This window comes from Erinaceus europaeus, chromosome 3, assembly GCF_950295315.1.
Source record: "Erinaceus europaeus chromosome 3, mEriEur2.1, whole genome shotgun sequence".
Taxonomy (NCBI): Eukaryota; Metazoa; Chordata; class Mammalia; order Eulipotyphla; family Erinaceidae; genus Erinaceus; species Erinaceus europaeus.
The window spans coordinates 117710869-117723306 of record NC_080164.1 but is presented as its reverse complement, the minus strand read 5'-3'; positions in this window follow the sequence as shown (position 1 = coordinate 117723306).

Here is a 12438-nt window from a genome sequence, read left to right as displayed (position 1 = left end):
GGCTTGTAGGAGCAGTGGATTCTTAATGTAGGCACTGAGCCCCAGCAATAACCCTGGAGGATATATATATATATATGAATTGATAGGGAAGGAGAGGTAGGAGGGAGAGAGAAAGAGACACCTGCAGCACTGCTTTATCACTCCTGAAGCTCCTCCCCCCACTGCCCTATGAATGAGGAGTGGGAACTTGAGCCTGAGTCCTCGAACATTGCAGCATGCACGATGCAACATGCTTGCTCTACCGAATGTGTAACTACAAGGACCCCATATTTTTTTATTGCTACCAGGGTTATCTTTGGTACTTGGTACCTGCACAAGGACTCCACTGCTCATGACAGCCATTATTACCATTATTTTTTATTTTATTTTTGAGAACAGAGAGAAATTGAGAGACATGGGGAGATAGGGAGAGGGACAGAAAGACAGACAACTGCAGCCCTGCTTAACCACTTGTGAAGCTTTCCCTTCCCACTGCAGGTAGGAAGCAGGGTTTGAACCCAGGTCCTTGTGCATAGTAGCATGTGTGCTTAGCTCTGTGTGTCATCCCTAGCCCCCATTTTATCTTGAAGTGCTTCTGTGTGTTGTATCTTTAAGGGATTTCCCAGGCTCATTTTCACTCCTGTTACTCAAGGCAGAGACCAGTATTGCCCCCCAAGGAGCCTGTGACAGTTACCTATTTACTGTTGTCCTCCTAGTGCTGGCGCTTACGTGGAGTGGCTCCAACCAGGAGGTAAGCCACTGGCCTTCCGCTACTGGTTCTAGTGACCACGTATAAAGAAGGAAGCACCAGGAGAGATCCTCGTATGAACCTCTGTTTATTTAGGGTAAAACACAAGGCTTTATAGCAAACAGAACAAAGGACATTTTTCACAAATGTCAGAAATTACAGGTTTCTTAAAGGTCAGTTTGCCCCTATAGTGGGTAGGGGTAGGAATGACAAGAATTGATGTGATACCAAAAGGTCAGAACAATTAGTCTCCATGATGCGGGCATGTTAATTATCCAAAGGTATTAAGAAAACCATAGTGGCTAAACCAGTAGGGTGAGATGAAACGGAGATAAAGCTTGATGTAAATCACGGATATCAAGGGAAAGCAAGGAAATAGATGTGGGGGTCTCACTACCAAGGTACTGGCAAGGGTGTATGCTAGAGTGTGTTCTTCTATATGATCAAAAGGTGAACTTATAGTGAATATGTGAACTTTGAATGACTATCCTGAACTTTGAGTGAACCCTCAAGCAGGCAGCCATTTGGCCTGCTAGCAGGGGGAACTAAGTGTGAGAGGCTTGTAGGCTTTCTGTGGGCTTGAGAGACTAACAAGGGGAAACTGAGTCATGGAAGACTTTTCCTTCTTCGCTTCAATCCCTATACGGGAGTGTTAAAATTTTTGTAGGCTCTTGCCGGGCCGGCTAGCTTCACTGGTGGGTAACAGAGATGTGGAGACAACGGCTGGGCAGGGAAGCTGTATTTCTTTATTTAGGAACAACGATTCACAAACTAAGACAAACTAATCACCAAACAGAACTCGGCTGTCTCTTTGCGGCGGCGCAAGCACTCTCTCTTACTCTTGAACTCAGGAACTCTCTAACTCTGGAACTCTGGAACTCTACTCTTACTCTGTAACCCTGAAACTCTCGAACTCCGGAACTCAGGAACTCTGTCACTCTCAGACTCAGGAACACTCTCTCTGGGTTCCTTTGGGCGGGGCCAAGCAGGCCTGCAAAATTAACAGGACTCATCTAATTCTCTTGGGGGGGGGGAGGGCTAGAACAAACCAATGTAAAGCATACGACAATTTTCTCTTTTTTTTTTTTTTTAACTAAATGACTATAGTATCAAGGGTGTGGGGTGAACAGAAACATATATAACAAAAACCAGCATGTTGCCAAGGGAAGGCCTGAGGGGGCCATATCTGAAAAAAAAACATTTCTTGCCTTTGGGGGGCTACTTGCCTCGACGGGCAATTGCATGGGGGCGGGGAACAGCCTAGAGTCCCACAGGCAGCTGGCTGCAACTTACTTACTATGAAACAAAACTTGTTATTAGCATATCTACTGCACGATCCAACGTTTCTAATAGAGAAGGAATTTGAGACTTTTACATATCAACAACGTCTTTAAACCTTTTGTTACACCTATTCAAGATGGAGACACACCCTAGGTGTGGGCCGGAGAGGAAACCTCAGGCATGAGAATAATTAGCATAGCCATTGTGCGATCTACCATTTCTAATAGAGAAGGTAGTGTTTTACATATCAACAAGTCTATTTAACCTTTTGTTTAGACTAACTTAGTTAAAATATATTGATTGTTAACTAATTTTTACCTTAGACTTTAAATGTAAGTTAATTTTATCTTTATGAGAATTACATTGAAAACCTTTTTCATTTAACTTTGACTAGTAAGAATTTAGCCTTAAAGCTACTGTTTACCAAACTTTAAACATACACATAAACATGGTCATTAATACACAAGGAGAGAAACCTTTGTTACGAAGACATGTCATTTTAAACACGAATTTAAATCTGTACTGTCTTAGTGGTTGGGGGGGGTCACCATTCGGAGGTGGCTTCCCAAGCAGCTCTATTCCCGAGCAGCTCCACTTCTAGGAATTGCAGGTTGCAATCTCTGCACAAATCTCTGCGTACTCTAGCTTGTCTGTCTTCAGACCGGACCTGCGGTTGGAGATCTCGTGTGCCCAGTTTCGGCAGGGAGCCCGGGAGTCCGGGAGGCCCGGGATGGTTCCAGAATTCATAGAAAGAGGGCAGGCAGGCCATCTTTGTAGAAGGCGTGGGCCTAGGTGCCCAGGGGTGGTGGCCATGATAGGCCGCCGCGGCCCTGTCCCATGGCCCTGCCATGTCTGTTGTCCTGTTCGCAGTGGCCGAGAAGTGTGGAGGGATCACGCGTCTAGTGTCCTGCGCCACATGGTGGAGAGCCGGCTCTTGTGGGCTGGCCTCGGGCTCTTGTATGTTGGCCTCGGGCTCTTGCGTGTTGGCATAGGGCTCTAGCATGTTGGCATTGGGCTCTTGGGGCTTTTGTGTGTTGGCGTAGGCCTCCTGCGGGCTGCGGGGCTGTGGGGCTGCGGGCGCAGTGTGTGGGGTTGTCTGGGCGCAGCCGGCTGGCTGGCTGTTTAACCAGGTGGAAACAGCAGCTCTGCGCCTTGCCTCTCGCCCGCTGGCTATTTTCGCTGGCTGTTCTGAGTTCGCCCGAGCGAGTGGAAACCACAGAGTGGTCCAGAGATAAATGTTCTAGAAACAGCAAAACAGTCTCATGAAGAAAGAGCAGAGGCTTTTGGAGATCTCTTCACAAGCAAAAGAGAAGGCCATAGTACATAGGTAGCCAAATTGTCTTTACTTATCTGAGAGATGTGCAGGTCAGCCCCACGTTGGGCGCCATTTGTTGTTAAAATTTCTGTAGGCTCTTGCCGGGCCGGCTAGCTTCACTGGCGGGTAACAGAGATGTGGAGACAACGGCTGGGCAGGGAAGCTGTATTTCTTTATTTAGGAACAACGATTCATAAACTAAGACAAACTAATCACCAAACAGAACTCAGCTGTCTCTTTGCGGCGGCGCAAGCACTCTCTCTTACTCTTGAACTCAGGAACTCTCTAACTCTGGAACTCTGGAACTCTACTCTTACTCTGTAACCCTGAAACTCTCGAACTCCGGAACTCAGGAACTCTGTCACTCTCAGACTCAGGAACACTCTCTCTGGGTTCCTTTGGGCGGGGCCAAGCAGGCCTGCAAAATTAACAGGACTCATCTAATTCTCTTGGGGGGGGGGAGGGCTAGAACAAACCAATGTAAAGCATACGACAATTTTCTCTTTTTTTTTTTTTTTAACTAAATGACTATAGTATCAAGGGTGTGGGGTGAACAGAAACATATATAACAAAAACCAGCATGTTGCCAAGGGAAGGCCTGAGGGGGCCATATCTGAAAAAAAAACATTTCTTGCCTTTGGGGGGCTACTTGCCTCGACGGGCAATTGCATGGGGGCGGGGAACAGCCTAGAGTCCCACAGGCAGCTGGCTGCAACTTACTTACTATGAAACAAAACTTGTTATTAGCATATCTACTGCACGATCCAACGTTTCTAATAGAGAAGGAATTTGAGACTTTTACATATCAACAACGTCTTTAAACCTTTTGTTACACCTATTCAAGATGGAGACACACCCTAGGTGTGGGCCGGAGAGGAAACCTCAGGCATGAGAATAATTAGCATAGCCATTGTGCGATCTACCATTTCTAATAGAGAAGGTAGTGTTTTACATATCAACAAGTCTATTTAACCTTTTGTTTAGACTAACTTAGTTAAAATATATTGATTGTTAACTAATTTTTACCTTAGACTTTAAATGTAAGTTAATTTTATCTTTATGAGAATTACATTGAAAACCTTTTTCATTTAACTTTGACTAGTAAGAATTTAGCCTTAAAGCTACTGTTTACCAAACTTTAAACATACACATAAACATGGTCATTAATACACAAGGAGAGAAACCTTTGTTACGAAGACATGTCATTTTAAACACGAATTTAAATCTGTACTGTCTTAGTGGTTGGGGGGGGTCACCATTCGGAGGTGGCTTCCCAAGCAGCTCTATTCCCGAGCAGCTCCACTTCTAGGAATTGCAGGTTGCAATCTCTGCACAAATCTCTGCGTACTCTAGCTTGTCTGTCTTCAGACCGGACCTGCGGTTGGAGATCTCGTGTGCCCAGTTTCGGCAGGGAGCCCGGGAGTCCGGGAGGCCCGGGATGGTTCCAGAATTCATAGAAAGAGGGCAGGCAGGCCATCTTTGTAGAAGGCGTGGGCCTAGGTGCCCAGGGGTGGTGGCCATGATAGGCCGCCGTGGCCCTGTCCCATGGCCCTGCCATGTCTGTTGTCCTGTTCGCAGTGGCCGAGAAGTGTGGAGGGATCACGCGTCTAGTGTCCTGCGCCACATGGTGGAGAGCCGGCTCTTGTGGGCTGGCCTCGGGCTCTTGTATGTTGGCCTCGGGCTCTTGCGTGTTGGCATAGGGCTCTAGCATGTTGGCATTGGGCTCTTGGGGCTTTTGTGTGTTGGCGTAGGCCTCCTGCGGGCTGCGGGGCTGTGGGGCTGCGGGCGCAGTGTGTGGGGTTGTCTGGGCGCAGCCGGCTGGCTGGCTGTTTAACCAGGTGGAAACAGCAGCTCTGCGCCTTGCCTCTCGCCCGCTGGCTATTTTCGCTGGCTGTTCTGAGTTCGCCCGAGCGAGTGGAAACCACAGAGTGGTCCAGAGATAAATGTTCTAGAAACAGCAAAACAGTCTCGTGAAGAAAGAGCAGAGGCTTTTGGAGATCTCTTCACAAGCAAAAGAGAAGGCCATAGTACATAGGTAGCCAAATTGTCTTTACTTATCTGAGAGATGTGCAGGTCAGCCCCACGTTGGGCGCCATTTGTTGTTAAAATTTCTGTAGGCTCTTGCCGGGCCGGCTAGCTTCACTGGCGGGTAACAGAGATGTGGAGACAACGGCTGGGCAGGGAAGCTGTATTTCTTTATTTAGGAACAACGATTCATAAACTAAGACAAACTAATCACCAAACAGAACTCAGCTGTCTCTTTGCGGCGGCGCAAGCACTCTCTCTTACTCTTGAACTCAGGAACTCTCTAACTCTGGAACTCTGGAACTCTACTCTTACTCTGTAACCCTGAAACTCTCGAACTCCGGAACTCTGTCACTCTCGGACTCAGGAACACTCTCTCTCTGGGTTCCTTTGGGCGGGGCCAAGCAGGCCCGCAAAATTAACAGGACTCATCCAATTCTCTTGGGGGGGGGAGGGCTAGAACAAACCAATGTAAAGCATACGACACGGGAGAGGCCAACAAGTGGGGTGTCTTTCCAGACCTCCATCCAAGGATGGGAGAGCTCCCCTAAGATCTACCAAGCTTTCACATAGTCCCACATTCCTAGCAACCACTGACTTTGCCCTGCTGAGCAATACCAGCCAGAGCTGGGCCAATGAGCATCCTTTGCCAGCGGGCACTATGCAAACTCTGGTAGGTAGAGGGCGCTAGAGGAACACACAGGAAACAGGCTTCAGCTGGTGTGTGTTTCTGATACTGAGAGATGTCAGTGACCTGGAGCTCTTACTCTCCAGCTAGTTGTGCTGGAAATCACTGGCCAGCAATTTCTGATTCCATCACTTGAGTTCATGGCTCCCTGCTGCCACCTCAGCCCACTGGCCCTCTAGTGGAAAGCATCCTTTTGTTCACTAACTTCTGTTTATCATCTGAGACCAGCTCCAGTGCAGGCAACATAGCAAGGGAGAAATTTCTCTTGGGAGAAATCTAGAGGGAAGTGGAGGTATAAAGGGAGAGAGAGACACCTGCAGTATTGCTCCACCACTCATGAAGCTTCCTCCTGCAGGTGGGGGCTTATGTTTGGTAATGTGGGAACCCAATCAGGTGTGCCACCACCTGTGGACCTCTGTTTGTTTGCTTTTAATAAAAGAAAGATACATAGCACAGCTATATACAAGATACTGGATACTGTACAGCAAACCATAACAAAAGGACTTTTTTTTATTATTTATTTATTTATTAATGAGAAAGATAGGAGAGAGAGAGAAAGAACCAGACATCACTCTGGTACATGTGCTGCCGGGGATTGAACTCAGGACCTCATGCTTGAGAGTCTAGTGCCATAGCCACTGTGCCACCTAATGGACCACTATTTCCATTTTTTCTAAAGACAATAACAGGGTTGTCAGGCGGTGGTGCACCTGGTTGAGTACACTCATTATCATACACAAGGACCCAGATTCAAGCTCCTGGTCTTCATCTGCAGGCAGGAACCTTCACACGGGGTAAAGCAGTGTTACAGGTGTCCCTCTTTCTCTCTCCCTGTTTTCAATTTCTTTCTGTCATGTCAAAATTTTAAAAAAAGATACAAACAGAAAACATCTTCCCGGACCCCACATGCTTGCCTGACTGTTGTTATTCATTTTCCTATATATTTTTTTTTAATTTTTTTTTTTTTAAAGCAAGGATTAATTAACAAAACCATAGGGTAGGAGGGGTACAACTCCACACAATTCCCACCGCCCAATCTCCATATCCCACCCCCTCCCCCGATAGCTTTCCCATTCTCTATCCCTCTGGGAGCATGGACCCAGGGTCATTGAGGGTTGCAGAAGGTAGAAGGTCTGGCTTCTGTAATTGCTTCCTTGCTGAACATGGGCGTTGACTGGTCGGTCCATACTCCCAGTCTGCCTCTCTCTTTCCCTAGTAGCATGGGTCTCTGGGGAAGCTGAGCTCCAGGACACATTGGTGGTGTCTTCAATCCAGGGAAGTCTGGCCGGCATCCTGATGACACCTGGAACCTGGTGACTGAAAAGAGAGTTAACATACAAAGCCAAACAAATTGTTGAGCAATCATACAAAAGGACTTTTCAAAGTTAACCCAAATTATTATTAACAAATAATGTGATGATAACATTGACTATCGATTGTCTTTTTGAACCCTAAGACAGCAGGAACCTCACATCTCCACTATAGAGCCCCTACTTCCCCCAGTCCTGGAATCCTTGGATAGGGCCCACTTTCCCGTATGCATCTCCCAATCCAAACCAAATAATATTGCATCCGCCGATCACAACCTAACCAACGCAACGATTGCCACCCTCAACATGCTTCACCTCAGACTGTGTCCAGAGACTTCACGTGTGGAATGACAACCCTTCAGCTTCATTACTCGGGTGAGACCTTTCCTTTTATAGTATGCTCTAATTTCATCTCAGGTGGTTCACTTTCTAACAAAGTCCCATAACCTAGATATACACCAGTTTCTGTGAGAGAGAGCTTATGTTAACACGTATCCATAAACTACTGCAAAATATATACCTGAAAGCAGAAGTACACTAGAGTTTGCAGTGAGTACCTCCCTAACACTTCCTCTCCACTATTCCAAGCTTGGGATCCATGATTGCTCAACAAATTGTTTGGCTTCGTATGTTAACTCTCTTTTCAATCACCAGGTTCCAGATGCCACCAGGATGCTGGCCAGGCTTCCCTGGATTGAAGACCCCACCAATATGTCCTGGAGCTCAGCTTCCCCAGAGACACACCCTACTAGGGAAAGAGAGAGGCAGACTGGGAGTATGGACCGACCAGTCAACGCCCATGTTCAGCGGGGAAGCAATTACAGAAGCCAGACCTTCTACCTTCTGCAACCCTCAACGACCCTGGGTCCATGCTCCCAGAGGGCTAGAGAATGGGAAAGCTATCATGGGAGGGGGTGGATTATAGAGATTGGGTGGTGGGAATTGTGTGGAGTTGTACCCCTCCTACCTTATGTTTTTGTTCATTAATCCTTTCTTAAATAAAAAATTAAAAAAAAAAAGATACAGAGAGATAAAGGTCAAAGCACTGCTTAGCTTTGATTTATGATGGTGCTGGGGATTGAACCTGGGATCTCGACATCTCAGGCATAAAAGACTTTTGCAGAACCGTTAAACTATCTCCTCAGTCTCCCAATGTCTTCTTTAGAGAATCGTTCATGTATTTTATCCACTTTTCTGTATTTGTTCAAACTGAGATGCTTGCTGTTTTATTGGTGAGTATTATAATTTCATCTTAAATTCACATCATGGTTGATTTGGGAAAGTGAGTTTGCTGTCTGGTGTGTGATATGGATCCAGTATTGTCTTTTTCCTCTCTGGGAACAAATCTCCCCTCTGCGTTTGTTCAGCCCTTGCACAATGTAATATGTCGGCTTGACCAGGTGCACTACCACCTCATCCCTATTTATTTCTTTTGCCATGATATTTGGAGGACTTCGTCCTTGCAAGAGTCCACCATTCCTGGTAGAAAATTCTGTTTTTTTTTTAAAGATTTATTTATTTATTGATGAGAAAGATAGGAGGAGAGAGAAAGAACCAGACATCACTCTGGTACATGTGCTGCCGGGGCTTGAACTCAGGACCTCACGCTTGAGAGTCAAGTGCTTTATCCACTGCACCACCTCCTGGACCACAGAAAATTCTGGTTTTTTTTTTGTGTGTGTGTGTGTGTGTGTATGTATGTATTTGTTTTTTTAGATGGAAAATGAAAGATAGAGCTAGAGAGGGAGAGAGAGAGAGACAAGAGATAAACCACAGCACTGCTTTGCCACTCATGAACCCTCCCTTCATTCCTGTGTGGTGACCAGGGCCTCTCCCCAGGGCTCTCACATGTGGTAAAGTGTGCACTCTACCAGGTGAGCTATTGTTTGGCTCATTCTCATTTCTCTTTTTTCCTCCATTCCATCGATCCTTCCTTTTCTTTCTGTCTCTCTTCTTTGTCCCTCCCTTCCTTTCTTCCTTCCTCCCTCCCTCCCTTCCACAACTGGGGTTATTGAAGGGGCTTGGTGCCTACATAGAAACTCTTACTCTCCCAGCAGCCTTTTTAATTTTTTTTTTTTTTTTTTAGAGATGTGAGAGATAAAAAATAAAGGTTGGGAGATCCACGGAGATGGAGAGATGCACAGCATTGCTCCCCTGCTCCACCGCAGGCACTGATGTATGGTGACCTTGGATTCAAATCTGGGCTTCCTTTTGCCTTGCATTGAGCTGTTGGTGCTAAACATTCACCGTTAATTTTTAAATTAAAATTAATTTTTAAATTAATTGGCTATCTAAGTTTTTATTTCCTATTTGTGTGGGTTTTACCATTTTTTAATTTTAACTAGTGCTTTATCTTTTTTATATATATAAAAAACCCCAGCATTTTGATTGACTTGACTCTAGTATTTTTTGCTCTTTTCTTCACTCATTTTGCTTTTCCTGTTATAATTTCCTGCCTTTTTTCCTCATATTAATTAAATAGTGATTTATATGACTGCAAATTGATAGGAGTGTACGTAAACACCATTCCCACCACCAAAGGACTGTGTCCCATCCCCTCCCCCCCACTCCCCCGCCCCATAAAGCTGAACATTCACCCTCACCCTCCACCCAGGGTGAATTGGAGTGATTTCTGGATGTCTTCTTCTTCAGATTTAGTGTTTGCATAAAGAAATGCCACCGATTTTTGTACATTGATTTTGTAGCCTGACACCTTGCTATATTGCCCGATAATTTCCACTAGTTTTCTGCTGGATTCTTTAGGGTTTTTTTTATGTATACTATCATATCATCTGCAAATAGTGAGAACTTGACTTCTTCCCTTCCAATCTGTATTCCTTTGATTTCATTCTCTTGCCTGATTGCTATGGCAAGAATTTCCAATACTATGTTGAAGAGTAATGGTGGTAATAGACAGCCCTGTCTAGTCCACGACCTGAGGGGGAATGCTTCCAGCTTCTGTCCATTGAGTATGAAGTTGCCTGTGGGTTTGCTATATATGGACTCTACTATCTTGAGGAATTTCTCATCTATTCCCATTTTTTGTAGAGTTTTGAGCATGAATGGGTGTTGGATTTTGTCAAAGGCTTTCTCTGCATCTATTGCGATAATCATGTGGTTTTTGGTTTTGCTTTTATTGATGTGAATGACATTGATTGACTTACGTATGTTAAACCAGCCTTGCATTCCTGGGATAAATCCTACTTGGTCGTGATGAACAATCTTTTTGATATACTGCTGTATCCAGTTGGCCAGGATCTTGTTTAATATTTTGGCATCTATGTTCATCAGAGATATTGGTCTATAGTTTTCCTTTTTTGTTATGTCCTTATCTGCTTTTGGTATCAGGGTGACGTTGGCTTCATAGAAGGTAGAAGGGGTATTCCTGTTTCTTCGATCTTATGGAAGAGCTTTAGAAGTATAGGTATTAACTGTTTACTGAAAGTTTTGTAGAATTTGTTTGGAAGCCATCTGGTCCAGGAATTTTGTTGTTGGGGAGAACTTCCTGTCTATGCTTTCTGTTCACAGCAGGGTTATTTCTGAGGCTTCTCAACTCCATACATGCCAGGGCCATTTTTCCCCCTTCCCCTCCTCCTCTCTCTTTTTCTCCTCTCTCTCCCTCTTTCTCCTCCTCCTCCTTCTTCTCCTTCCTCTCTCTCTCTCTCTCTCTCTCTCTCTCTCTCCAGGGTTATTGCTGGGGCTCAGTGCTTAACTATGAATCCACTACTGCTGGAAGCTATTTTTTCCCTTTTGTTGCTCTTGTTGTTTATAATTGTTATCATCATTATTGTTGTTGAATAGGATGATGGGAAGAGAGAGAAGGGGAGAGAAAGATAGACACCTGCAGACCTAATTCACCACTTGTGAAGCGACCCCCGTACAGGTGGGGAGCTGAGGGCCTGAACTGGGATCCTTAAGCCAGTCCTTGCTTTGCATCATGTGTGCTTCACCTACTGCACTACTGCCAGGCTGTTTTTTTTTTTTTTTCTTTTAAGAGACAGAAAAGGCAGAGAAGCAGGGAGAGAGGGAGTGAAAGAGACCACAGCACTGAAGCTTCCATCAGTGCAGTGGGGAACAGGTTCAAACCTGGATCATGTGCATGACAAAGCAGCACATGATCCAAGTGAGCTATTTTTCTGGCCATCCATTTTCCTGATGGAGACAGAGAGCAGAGGGAAGGAGAGAGAGGGGGAGGGGGATGGGAGAGGAGAGAAAGAGGGAGAGGGAGAGGGAGAGGGAGAGGGAGAGGGAGAGGGAGAGGGAGAGGGAGAGGGAGAGGGACTGCTCTATCATTTATGAAGCTTCTCCTCACACAGCTGGTCACAATGGTCTTGAACTGGAGTGCCCTAGTATGTACTGTGTGTGCTTTCCCTGGTGCACCACCACCTGACCTGCTTCCCCCCCCCCCCACCAACTATTAGAATGTTAAGTTTGGTTGCTTTCATTTCTTTGCTCCTGCAAGCATATAAGGTTTTGGATTTTCTGTGATCTCTGGTTTAGCTATCCTGTACTGAGTGTGTGTGTGTGTGTGTGTGTGTGTGTGTGTGTGTGTGTTTTACCAGAGCACTGTTCAGCTCTGCCTTATCATGGTGTGGAGGATTGAACCTAGGATTTTAGAGCTTCAGACCTGAGAGCCTCTTTGCATAACCATTGTGCTATCTCCCCTGCCTGATTTTGTGTGTTAATTACAATTATTTTTTTTTTCCTCCAGGGTTATTGCTGGACTCGGTGCCTGCACCATGAATCCACCACTCCCGGAGGCCATTTTTTCCCCCTTTTGTTGCCCTTGTTGTTGTAGCCTCGTTGTGGTTATTATTATTACCATTGTTGATGTTGTTCGTTGTTGGATAGGACAGAGAGAAATGGAGAGAGGAGGGGAAGACAGAGAGGGGGAGAGAAAGACAGACACCTGCAGACCTGCTTCACCGCCTGTGAAGTGACTCCCCTGCAGGTGGGGAGCCAGGGGCTCGAACCGGGATCCTTACACCGGTCCTTGAACTTTGCGCCGTCTACATTTTGCTAGGAGTGTACATAAACACCATTCCCACCACCAAAGGACTGTGACCCATCCCTCCCGCCCACTCCCACCCCC